The sequence below is a fragment of the Macaca thibetana genome, chromosome 10 (assembly GCF_024542745.1).
Source record: "Macaca thibetana thibetana isolate TM-01 chromosome 10, ASM2454274v1, whole genome shotgun sequence".
Taxonomy (NCBI): Eukaryota; Metazoa; Chordata; class Mammalia; order Primates; family Cercopithecidae; genus Macaca; species Macaca thibetana.
This window is the reverse complement of record NC_065587.1, coordinates 48,972,047-48,985,272: the sequence shown is the minus strand read 5'-3', so window position 1 is coordinate 48,985,272 and position 13,226 is coordinate 48,972,047. Positions and strand designations below refer to the sequence as shown.

Below are 13,226 nucleotides of genomic sequence, written 5' to 3'. Positions count from 1 at the left end.
ACAGGTGCCCACAACCGCGCCCGGCTCATTTTTTGTATTTTTAGTAGAGACGGGGTTTCACCGTGGTCTCGATCTCCTGACCTTGTGATCCGCCCGCCTCGGCCTCCCAAAGTGCTGGGATTACAGGCGTGAGCCACCGCGCCCAGCAAGTTTTATTTATTTTAAAAGCTCATCACAGGTGATCTCAGAGATTTAGTAAAATACAACCTGAAATAGTTAGCAGATACGGCCGGCATTTATGTCTATAAATTATTATCATTACATATTATCTTTTAGCACATTCATTTTCCTAACCTCAATTGATGGACTAAACAGAACCCTTAAAATATGCAGCAGGACAAGGATGCCATCTCACAGGTGTGGCTCCCAGCACTTTGGAAGGCTGAGGTGGGAGGACTGCTTGAGCCCAGGATTTCAAGACCAGCCTGGGTAAATATAGTGAAACCTCTACTTAAAAACAAATATATATATATATATATATATATATATATATGTATGTATGTATGTATGTATGTATATAACCAGGTGTGGTGGTGCAGGCCTATAGTCCCAGCTACTTGGGAGGCTGAGGCGGGAGGATGGTTAGAGCTGCAGTGAGCTATGATGGTGCCACTATATTTCAGCCTGGGTTACAAAGGGAGACCCTGGGACTTTGGTTTTTTTCCCTGCTGTATCTCTAACATCTATGTCAGTGGCTAGAACAAAGCAGGCACTCAATAAATGCAGACTGAATGAATGAATCCCTGCCTAGAAAAGGCTTACAGACATGACATCCAATAAATATTTGCAGTAAAAGAGGCGATGTATCAGATGTGTCCCAAACTAAATCCTAAGAGGCTTCATGTTTAGTTCACTCTCAGCAGGAAGGGTGGCAACAGCTGCTGAGTTGGGGCCACTAACTTAGGTGGAGAATCTGCATTTACTGCAAAAAGCTTCTGGCGCAGTTCCAGAGGCCGGAAAGCAAGGTGTTCTAGGAACTCCTTGCTCAACTCCACGGAGTCAGAATGGTTGCTATGTCAAACTTCTGAGTAACAAGGAACGACATGACTGGACAGGCAGGGTGAGGATAGGATGGGGACCCTGAACGTGAAGCTGGTCTGCTGCCATGTCTGGGAGGCACCGAGGAGATGCTGCAGATATCAAAGTACAGAAGGGACATGATTCTAATGGCACTTTAAGAGGATTAATCTGGGCCGGGCGTGGTGGCTCATGCCTGAAATCCCAGCACTTTGGGAGGCCAAGATGGGCGGATCACCAAGTCAGGAGCTCGAGACCAGCCTGGCCAATATGGTGAAACCCCGTCTCTACTAAAAATACAAAAATCAGTCGGGTGTGGTAGTGCATGCCTATAGTCCCAGCTACTTGGGACGCTGAGGCAGAAAAATTGCTTCAATCTGGGAGGTGGAGGTTGCAGTCACTGCACTCCAGCCTGGACAACAGAGCCAGACACCATTTCCAAAAAAAAAAAAAAAAAAGGCATGAATCTGGTTGTATTCAGCAGATTCCATTAAGAAAGGTCCAGAGGGCCAGGCGTGGTGGCTCACACCTGTAATCCCAGCACTTTGGGAGGCCTGACCAACATGGTGAAACCCATCTCTACTAAAAATACAAAAAATTAGCTGGGTGTGGTGGCCAGTGCCTGTAATCCCAGCTACTCAGGAGGCTGAGGCAGGAGAATTTCCTAAGCCCAGGAGGCAGAGGTTGCAGTGAGCCGAGATTGTGCCACTGCACTCCAGCCTGGACTCCATCTTTAAAAAAAAAAAAAAAAAAAAAGCCCGAAGGAAGTCAATTAGGTAAGAGTACATACCAGCCCTACCCAACCCTCAGAATCACCTGAGGGAGCTTATACCCATGCCGCATCTTCTCAATCTGAGAGGTCTGAGAAACCATCACTGCCTTAGGTATGAGATAATAGGATACTGGGGTGATAGTAAAAGGAGGAGAAAAGAAAAAGTTCACAGGTGAAGCTTATAGCCTTAAGTCAAAATTTGTGCCAATAATACTATTTTCATGGACAAAAATTTACTGATCAGCCATATGTAAAAAAATTTACACCTTACAACTTCAAACCTCCTTAACAAGAGATAGGATGACATAGCACAGTAAAGCTTTTATTCGTTATGAAATAAAGATAGGATGCAGTGGTCCACCCTACAGTTGGACAGATCTGTATTTAAATCCTTGCTCTGCCACTTACTAGCTTGTGATCCTAAACATGTTATTTAACCTCTAGAAGACTGTTTTCTTATGGTATAAGCAGAAGGACACTGTCTAATTGTTTTAATGTCAGAAGGATTAAATGAGATGATGCAAGTTAATGCTTAAGGCAGTTACCATTATTACCTTAAACCAGATGAGATACTAATATAATCACTTTGAAAATTCTGAGTTCACACCAGGGCATAACCTCTCCAAAAAGCTCAAACTATTATGACTGAGAATCAGATGTGGTTGCCATAACAACATCTGTTCTTGTACACATTACAATGTGCTACATGCACAGTAGTGTTTTTATATAATATTTTACATCTGTGTGAGCCATTCATACTCAGGTTAGCGTATTCCTAACTTTACAAGCTCAGTGACACTTAAAATATTTATGCAACAGAACATCTGCAACTATCTTAAACAAACCCAGGTGACTTACAGTTATGTAGAAACATAAAGCTGTCATCTCGATTTTGCATATCTTATGTTTTAAAAAATATGTGGAGTCACTGGTCTTTTAGGAAGATTTGCAGACTACAAGACTGGTGCCCACAACCGGAAAACTGCTACTGTGTTGCTGCTTATCCTGATGCTTTCCGTATTCAGATTTCAGGCAAGAATTCTAGCAGTGACCACCAGAATTTCCAGCACACCAGTAGAACAAGTTGTTTTCAGGTGGAACTCCTCTAAGAGTTTAAGATATGTATACAAATAGAGGGAAGATGATGCCTGAGGGACAAGGCGACAACTGGGCAGTCAGAGGTGACCCTTCATCAATTTAAGAGTTCACCTAAAATTGTATTTGAAAGCTGGGGAAGATGCCTCAGTACTTAAACAAGAAAAACAGACTGAGGATCCTTTATAATATACCGACCTAGATTTAGGAAGAGTGTGAGGTGAGGACCACTTCTCAGTTTACTTCACTCTAAACAGGTATTGCAGCAAGGCAGGGACACAGCACAGAGTGATTCTAGCACTCCACTGCCTACATAAGAACTCCACAGGGATACAGTCACTTGCTGTCACTGTAAGCGGACAACTTGGCTTAAGATCAATGTAAAAAAGGGAAATAATTCACAAGCAGCCCTTAAGGAGTGTTTTAGGGGAAGACTCTCAAACTGCATTTTTCCTCTGCCCTCACACCACACAGAAGTCGTGAAGTTGTCTTGTGTGACCAAACGTGTGGGTTTTTTTCCCAAGCAGCGGACACCAGCTGAGTGTCCTAATTTGGTTCTGACACTGTCTACCTGGATATAGTGTCATATTCCACAAGTTGGGGGCTCAGTCTAACCCCAAGACTGCTCTCTCCTTCAGACACCAATTAGAAGTCTGCGCCTCCAGAACTTTTGACTGATGCTTCAAGCTGGGGTTCCCAAGACCCCCTCCTTGAGTTCTATTAATTTGCTACAGCATCTCATAAAACTTGGGGAAATACTTATGTTTACCGGTTTATTATAAAAAAAATACAGATAAAGAAATGCATAGGGGCACTGGGCTTCCGTGCCCTCTCTGGGGGCGCTACCCTCCAGGTGTGTTCAACTATCTGGAAGCTCTCTGACCCCAGTTCTGTTTTTGTTTTTCTAGATGGAATCTCACTCTGTCCCCCAGGCTGGAGTGCAGTGGCACAATCCCAGTTCACTGCAACCTCTGCCTCCTGGGTTCAAGCAATTCTCCTGCTTCAGACTCCCAAGTAGCTGGGATTATAGGCCCCCACCACTACACCCAGCTAATTTTTTTTATTTTTATTTTTAGTAGAGATGGGGTTTCACCATGATGGCCAGGCTGGTCTCAAACTCCCGAACTCACAATTTGCCCGCCTTTGGCCTCCCAAAGTGCTGGGATTACAGGCGTGAGCCACCGTGCCTGGCCTCTCCTGGGTTTTTATAAAAGCTTCATAATGTAGTCATCTCTTCTTACCTCCCTTCCTTGGGGTATAGGGCAACACCCTCTCTCTAGGGAGGGTCTCAAGACTTACAATCAGAAAGCTGGGTAAAGATTAGAGTCTTGCCTTGGGGCAGGTGTAAAGCGAGAGCAGAAGGTCAGAGATTATTTTCTGAGACCTAACGCACCCTATAACACAACATGGTAATGGGGTTATGGGTGGGGAAGCCAGGAACCGTGGTGGACGACAACCAGTATGTATCACACCACCACGAGAGGACACATAGATACGTCCATTTATAAATTATTTCAGAAGCATGCCAAGTCTATCTAAATGACATAAAATGCATGCCTAGTCTTTCTATCTAAACGACATAAAATGTTATTTTAATCCCCTAATAATACATTTTTTACGCTCTACCAAAACTATTCAGAAATAATTTCCCACAATAGGAAATATATTTCTTTCACCATTCTTGAGTAACTATTTATTTAAACTATGTTCTCAAGTTTTTCTAAGCCATCTCCCAGGATCAAGGCTTCACCAAAGGCAGCTTTTCAAAAGCATTCTTGTACCAGGTTTTGCCACTTGATGGCTCACTTTTTTACAACTTCCCCAAAGAAGTTTTATTTGCATTTTTCTTGTTGCTGTTTTTATTTTTACTTTTTTTGAGACGGAGTCTCACTCTGTCGCCCAGGCTGGAGTGCAGTGGTGCCATCTCGGCTCACTGCAACCTCCGCCTCCTGGGTTCAAGCGATTCTCCTGCTTCAGCCTCCCGAGTAGCTGATACTACATGTGCGTGCCACCACACCAGGATAATTTTTGTATTTTTAGTAGAGACGGGGTTTCAGCATGTTGGCCAGGCTGGTCTCGAACTCCTGACCTCAGGTGACCCGCCAGCCTTGGCCTCCCAAAGTGCTGGGATTACAGGTGTGAGCCACCACACCCGTCCTCTTATTGCTGTTTTTAAGTGTAACTGATCTTGAAGCAGGATTCTGAGCACTTCTTGCATTTGGATACTCCCAGTCTTAGCCCACTTCCTTCACAAGAGCAAGGATTCTGTCAACCTAAATTTATAATTCCAATTTAAAATTTTAATAAATTCCACCATATTTCCACTAGACAGGAGTTTCTTCAAAAGAGACCATTCAAAAAGTTCTCAAGTCACCAGCTTCCAGCAGAAGAGCAGAGCTTTACAGATCGTCAACTGAAGCACAGCCTTCGACAAGCTCTTAAATGGAGCACGAAGGATTCAGAAAAAGAAAGTGTAAAAGCCAGCAATTATCTAACAAAAAAATAACTGCTAAGGAGAGACTGTCTTAAACCAAAAAACTGGGAAAAGGGAACATAAAGTTTCTTTTTCGATCCATATACAGTTAACTTCAAAGCAGAAATATGCTACTCCAATTAACTGCCAACTGCACAATTTATACCCAGACTCTCCCTACTGGGGGTGTGGCTAGCTTATTTAAATGTAGACGCCATTGGGATCCTTGGGTGTAAGCTCACGTGGAAGCATAAAGCCTCACTATAAAATGGGAAGCATTCATGTGAGCCCCCCTTAGCCAAACAGCTTACAAGAGCACCATAAAGGCTTGTGTTCCAAGCACAGGCCTGGGAACCAGCCCAGACACATTCTGTGGCTCATTTCATCATTGTATGTGGTAGTGTCTTGATTTCCCTATTTGTGAAACAAGGATAGTCCTGACAGAATTGGGAATAGTTTATAAAGTGCTTGGAAAATAAAACAGGCAAGCCATCAATACTATCATCCATAAAGGCCAGTGAGGGGGCCTTTACACTTAAACAGCACATCCTTATTAAAGCCATCACAGTCACATGAGAAGTGACATATAAACACAACCCACAGCTAAGTGACTCAATTACAAATCTATACCCTACTGAAGAGGGTATTAGGATATACAGATTCATTTTTAATTCTAACAGCTGGCCAAATAATGCATGACTCTTTTAGATGTGTATGTATTTAAATTAAATCTTTAACCGAAATCTAAAACTGTGGCATATATTCAGAGCAGCCTTCCCTTTGTAAACTCTATCCAACGTTGTCTATACTTTCCTCTTATTTTCTAAATCTTTATTTCTAGAACACTGTTGAAATTCTTGAAGGGTTCCAGGATTTCTCTAGCTGCTGTCTTGGAACCAAGGTAGGGATCAATAATACCAAAGCTTGTGAGTGACTCTCAGGGAACTCCTAAAGGCAGAGGACTGAATTAATACACAGAGATGAGAAGACCCAGGACTAAAACAGTAATATGAATTTTGCATTTTTTATTGACTAGAATAAAAACGTGTGCCCTGCAATCAAAACTGTCACTTTCCATAGTTGGCTCAAATTTTATCAGTGATTTCCTACACACACACACACACACACACACACACACACACACTCTCTCTCTCTCTCTCCATAATCAAGTTGGCTTATATATACCAACTTCAGAAGCATGGTAATACGTGAGGAGACCCTTCTCACTCCAGTGAAGCAGAATATGAATTCTGACTTAAGATGACCCCAAAACTGGCAGATAGCAAAGGTAGGTCATAATTTAACGCAGGTGTAAGGAGTACTAAGACACTGAGAGGATGAAAGAACACAATCATTCTCTCCTCACTTTCTAATTAACAGGATCAGACAAACAAAAAACCATGAAGTCACAATGGCCACCTATGATGGGCAAAGCATGGATGGTTTATCTAATAAAGTATCTCAAGAATCAAAGTGGAAAGTGCCAATGTAAAAACAAGAAACAGCTTTTACATTCAAAATATCAATTAATTAGCATGGGGCTTTGGTTTATACCAGTTTCAAACACCGAGTTTCCAAACTGACAGTAATGTACATAAGCAAACTACGACATCTGCTCCACAGTTAATATCACAAGCTCTTACAAAACTAGGAGAGGGGCTGGGCGCGGTGGCTCACGCCTGTAATCCTAGCACTTGGGGACGCCAAGGCAGGTGAGGTGGATCACTTGAGGTCAGGAGTTCAAGACCAGCCTGGCCAACATGGCGAAACCCCATCTCTACTAAAAATACAAAAATTAACCAAGCATTGTGGCAGGCACCTGTAATCCCAGCCACTCAGGAGGCTGAGGCAGGAGAATCGCTTGAACTCAGGAAGCAGAAGTTGCAGTGAGCTGACATCGCACCACTGCACTCCAGCCTGGGAGACAGAGCAAGACTCTGTCTCAAACAAACAAAAAACAGAAAAACTAGGAGACGAAAACCTTTATTTGATGCTAATAACAAGTCAAGCTCTGTGAATCTAACTATAATTAAATTATTTACACATAGGGGAGCAATGTTTCTCTTAATGTACATGCTTCTCAGGCAAGAGAATGAAGGTTAAACTCCCACTGAAAGTATTTTACCTTATGTAAGACATAACAGACTTTATGACACTCATTTAAAGTAAAAGTCCTTTGGAACTCCAGGTTGAACAAGTAGCTTATTTACACAACAGTCATGGGTACTCTGGTGTAAACCATAATAATGCTTCTAATGTTGTAAAATAAAAACTTCAATTTTTTTCTTTTATATCATTTTAAAAATCTTTATTTCACTAAGATTTAAATAGGTTACTTGGAAAAAATATGTATAGAAAGTTTAATTCTGGTATGTTTTTTATTACACTTAGATGTATTGTCCCCAAACTACATCTCAAAACTAGGTGTACTTTCTCCCAAACTACACCTGATACTTGAACTTTTCATCTGTATTTAATAATATGACAATCATTTCCAGCTCTAGAAAACCCACATGTATTTTATGTGTATGTGTACATACAAACACACACACACCCCGATTATGAAATCAACTGGCCAAGGTCTATTACAATTTATGCAATTTTGTTACTTATGTATGATTCTCAAAAGAAACACAAATGCTGAAGTTTTTCTTTTTTTTTACCCTATGAAGCATCAATCCCTACTTTCTCCTTTACAAAACAGTTCTATCTTCCTAAGTTGCAATTTTCAAAATAAAATTTGTAGCCAGCATCATCCTATTCAACCAATATACTGCTGAGTATTTTAGTTTTAGTACTTTTATTAAAAAGTACTAACTTTTTAATACTTTCAAAACTTGTAAGTAGTTACAAGGAAAGCAACAACTTCACAGTATGCTTTATATACCTATGCTTTTAATAATCAAATATAAATAATAAGCCATTTTCGCCTGATAAAAGTCTACTGGTTGGTTACTTGCAAGTGGTACCAAAACAATCTGTTCAACATTGTGAAGTTCTTATTTTAATATAAATAGTATTAAAACTCTTCCTGCACTCTGGCATAAGGAGAAAAAGGTAAGATAAACGTAAGCAAAACAAAGCAAATTCACAGCAGGCATGTCTAAAATCTACGACTTCCAAGGTTGGAAGGGCCAGGGATGATTAACAGATTTTCAGCCCAATCTCCTGCATTTTCTATACAGGGACTATAAGAACCAAAATCAAAGAGGTTAGTTTCAATATATAGCAGCTCCTGATAAGCTAGTCTCAGGAAATTTTTCAACAAAGGCCAAGATAAAGAAGGAATTTCTGCTTAAAGTTCAGCTAAACAGAATACCCATTCCCCACACTCTAGTTGAGTCTTTTACTATACTTTAATGAAGTATATAATTTACCTACTATAAATTCCAGTCTGCAAGCCCAATTGTCTCACTTTTCTTTTTTTTTTTTTTTGGTAGAGACGGGGTCTCATTATGTTGCCCAGGCTGGTCTTGAACTCCTGGCCTCAAGTGATCCTCCTGCCTCAGCCTCCCAAAGTTTTGGGATTATAGGCGTGAGCCACCTTGCCTGGCCTCACCTTATTTTTTGAGTGTTAAAACCAAGAAACCTTTGAAACTGTAGAATACATGCTTTCTAAGAGCTCACAGCAAGTTTTCCTTTAAGGGAAAATAGCTGTTACCACTTAGGACTTCATTCAACACTGTATCTCATTTGCCAAATCAAACAAAAGCCCCTCGACAATCTTTATTTCAAACATTCCCTCAAATAAGCTGCCTTCAAATTATATGCTCATTTTCAGAACTTAAATAACTGCATATAAAACACCAAATAAAGATCAAAACTATACCTGTCTACAAATACTATACAGTATTTAAAAATTAAAATAATTCCATTTAAATATGTGATTTTTCACAATGATTAAGAAATTGTAGAAGCAATGTCTCTAGTCAAATACTTGTACCAAAGGCCCTCCTTTTCACTCACCAAAATGTTACTTGGTAGCAATTCTCCAATGAAAAATTCTCCTGTTAAGCACCAACTGGTTAACTAGGTATCAAAGAATACACCCATTCCATTCCCCATAAACTTATCTTGGTGTATTTATGTAACATACTTGTAACAAAGTCTTAAAGGTACCCACAAACATCAACCACTGTCAATCTTTGGTAGTAAGAACAGGTTCATGGAAAAGCAGGTTTTCATCAGACATTTAAGGCTTTTAGAAGCTTAGCAACTCTAGAGATTGGGTTATCAAAATAACAGTAACTGAATACTTTATACACAAGGGTGTAGAATGCAAATGATTACAATATTAGCATCTGTAAAAATTTCTTTAAAAAGCTGTAAATCATTTCTTATGTTAATAAGTGTTCAGAACCCACTACTGCAACCAGCTCTAACCGGTTCCTTGAGGAATGTGGCTAGGCTGAAATTTTGGAAGTGTTGGTTTTGGTGGTGACCAAGGAGGAGGAAGTCTCTGGCTTCCCTGTTGCTGCAGTTCCCACCCTCCAAAATGAATATACCCACCGGTGTGAATTGACAATGTGGTCCAAAGAGCAAGGCAGGAAACGGAGTCCAGATCCTCAAAATGGTAGTACAGGGCATAACCACTAGGCCACCTATCAGTTCAGTACAAAAAGTACAACCCTGCGCATCATGGTGTAAAAGCTGGGGCCTAGGTTTCGCATTGTGCATCTCACACCTATGGAAATAACAAGAGGAGTAAAATCTATAGAAATCAACACACCCTAAGAAGGTGGGTGCTCACAGAAGACTGGTATCAACATTTTTGTAAAGGTGGTTGGCTGCTGGGATAATGAATGGCAATTACAAGTCCAAATTTGGAGGGAAACGAAATTTTTACAATCAACACTTGAGTTCGACAATGAAGAACCCAACATGGGCTTGATATTTACCAACAAGGCTTTGCAAATCATGACACCCATCTACACACTTATAACTATTACTACCCCACAAAAATCCAACATCTCTCAAGAATGATTTTTAATTCTCAAAGAATTGGAAAGATTTGGCCTATGAAGAAGGGAGTTAACCAGCAATGCCCCCAAACCTGTTACTTTCAGGTTTCAAACCTCCTTTACCACCAGACTTAGGAAAGATATGGTGACACATTCAAAACTTGAGGTGGAAGAATTCCAGAGGAAGGGAATCGGAACCAAGGATGTGCCAAGGTGATTCGTCAAGAACAAATATGGACTAGGGGCCAACAGTTTTGAAAAAGTAAAAGGAGAAAACTTCTGAAATGCAGGGTGGGCTCTTTAAAAGAAGTAAAATCACTGCTCTTGACTCACTTAATCCTTCGCCATGTTGCTGTCAGCTCACCAACTAAGAGTGCGAGTGTGTCTTGCTGGGCCCATTTTCCCATGGTCTGTAGAAGGCGCTGTGAAGCACATCCTGTTCTAGCTCGGGGGCCCTTCCCCCCTCTGCAGCCTTACCCAGTGCAGAGAATGCGCCCCCTACTGACTCCAACACTCATCGCCTTTAGCCGACTTGGCTGCGGTGCATTTTGGGTGGGGGCTGGTATTTTCTCCATGGCCATAAACCAGAAGCAACAATGCAGATTTCTAAAGAAACTGTATCAAGCTATCCAAGAGATTTTTTTTTTTTTTTCATTCTGAAGGTTCAAGATACAGGCACAAGAAGCATCAGGGATGGGAACTGGGTGTGTGGGGATGGACATCATTAACATGGCAAACACTGAAACAGTTTGGTTCTTTTTCCCTCCTAAGCCTTTGTCTGTGAAATGGGGTTATGGCAAGAAGTGTCCAGAGGAATTGGTAAATGCAAGAAGATTAAGAAGACTCGTGGGTGTGTGGGGGGTGTGTGTGGCTAAAAAGGATATCAGACCTACAGTCTTGGTCTTGGGCAGAAGAGGAAGAGAAGCAATCGCGCCTTTTCCAGCAGACAGGGATCAAGGTTGGGGGGGAGGGGAAGGCAGGCAGGCCGCCCAGAGGAAAGAAGAGGTGAATACGAGGGTGTTCACAAAAACTACTCCCCATTCATTACATTAAAAGAAGATCTTTTTGCAGCTCTCTGGATTTCCATTTTCTACCATCTTACTGCAAAGTTGGGGCTCAGAATGTTCGAAAGAGGTGCTGACCAGGCAGCTGAGACTGGGGAAAAGGGATGGTGGTGAACTGTGGTCAGGATAGGAGGGAAGCTGGCAGGTTGGGGAGGAAGGATTGCACAGGGGAGGCAAAGACTTTCACTCCATGCCATGCATGCTCCCCGCCCCCCCCAACCCCGTCCCCCCTCCCCCAGGTAAGGGTGGGCAGACCTGGCAGAAGGCTCGTTCCAGGCATGGGGGTGTGCGTGGGGGGGCTCCTTTTGGGGGTGGGGGGCGGACAGGATTAGTTCCAGGGATGGGAGAAGCTCGGTTCTGGCTGGGGGCGGGGTGGGGGAGATGCCCTTAGCTGCAAAAGCTCCCGGCGGCCAGGCAGGCTGCTGGCCTCGGTGGGCTCACGGAGCGGAGAAGGGGGTCGGGCTGCAGGAGGAGGCGCCTGGACCTCCAGAGCAGAGTCGGGTAGCGGTCCGTGCCGGGACGGGCGACCGGTCCGCGCCGGGGTGTGCAAAGGAGCGTGTGTGCGGCTGGAGGGCGGCGATGCGAACAACAATGCGCCCGCGCCCGGGGCCGGGCTGGGCTGGCGGCCGCGCGGGCCGGGGTCGGGAGGCAGGGCAGGGCCGCGGGTCCGCGCGCGGCGGCGCCGGGCTTACCTTGACTCGGCCTCGAGGCGCGCGCGGGGCCGGCGTGCTCGGGGGCCGGACAGCGGCGGCGGCGGCGGGCGGATGGCGGCGGCACAGCGGTGGCGACAGCGGGGAGGGCGCGCCCGGGGCCTCGTCGCGCTCCGGCTCGGCGGACTCCGGCTCGCGCCGCGGCCGCGGGTGCTGCCGGGGGGCGCGGCGGGCGCAGCAGAGCGGCGGGCGGCGGCGGCGTCGTCGAGCGGTGCAGACAAAGGAGGGGCGGAGGGAGGAGACGGAGGGTGTGGGAGAGGCGGCTTCACCGGCGCGGGCGGCGGCGGCCGCGCTCCTCTCGCTCCTCAGCAGCGGGGACCGAGAGAGGGAGCTGTGTCTGAGAAGACGCCAAAATCCCCCTTAGCGCTGCCTGCGGGAGGGGGAGGGGGCACAAGATGGCGGCGGCCGGGGGGGCGGGAGTTCAGCTCATGGATCCCGGCGGGCGGCGGAGGGGAGACCGGGCCGGCGGCGGCGGCGGCGGCAACGGGCGGGGGAGGGGGCTGATCCCGCGTCTCCCCTCAGCAGACAATACAAGCGCCTCGGACCGAGTCCCCGAACCTGCCCTAGCCAAAATGGCGGCCGAGAAAGAGCGGAAGTGACGTAAGTACCTCATTAGCATAAGAGGACTCATTGTCCAGCTAAGTAGGGGGGGCAGTGGAGACAGCACCCCAACCCCTTTCTCCCCAGGTGGGGGGTTCCTCTCACTCCCACCTGTGCTTGCACCTAACTTTTCCTCAGGGAGTGTGCTCCCAGCACCCCCACCCCCGCCTGAGGGAAATTATATAATCCCCACTGAAGGGGGGAGCTCTCGCGAGAACCAGGCGGATTTGCCATTGACCCACTAGGAGGCGCCGCGGATAATGGCCGCAGTGCGCTCCCGGGGCCCGTGTGCTTGGCGGGCGCCTTCCTCTGGCCGCAGCGCCGGCGGCGGAGGCAGAAGCAGCGGGCCGCAGCACGCCCAGCACTCAGTCAGGTGGCCGTGCTGGGGATCCCTGCGCGGGCCCAGCTGGGCCTGGACTACATCTGGCGGGAGGGGTGTGCGGGGCGGCCTGGGGCGGCTCCACGTGCTCAGATGCCCGCGCTTCCACGGCTGAGAAGCGGCGGGAAGGCGCCGGGACACCTGGCCGGTCGCCC

General features: G+C 45.3%; 1 protein-coding gene across 5 annotated transcripts in view; it reads right to left on the bottom strand.

Moving 5' to 3' along the window:
* The window catches only part of ADNP (activity dependent neuroprotector homeobox), a 43,695-nt gene extending 31,014 nt beyond the window's left edge, over positions 1-12,681 (bottom strand). Inside the window, exons 1-2 of one of the 5 annotated variants that reach the window (XM_050807430.1) lie at positions 12,075-12,681; positions 9,867-10,041 (exon numbers count right to left, since the gene is read on the bottom strand). The gene's annotated coding sequence lies outside the window, so the exon portion shown is untranslated. Of the gene's footprint in view, positions 1-9,866; positions 11,580-12,074 lie in introns of those variants that run through there. The other 4 variants (XM_050807431.1, XM_050807434.1, XM_050807432.1 and 1 more) reach the window with 4 other exon arrangements.
* Positions 12,682-13,226: the final 545 nt, after the last annotated feature.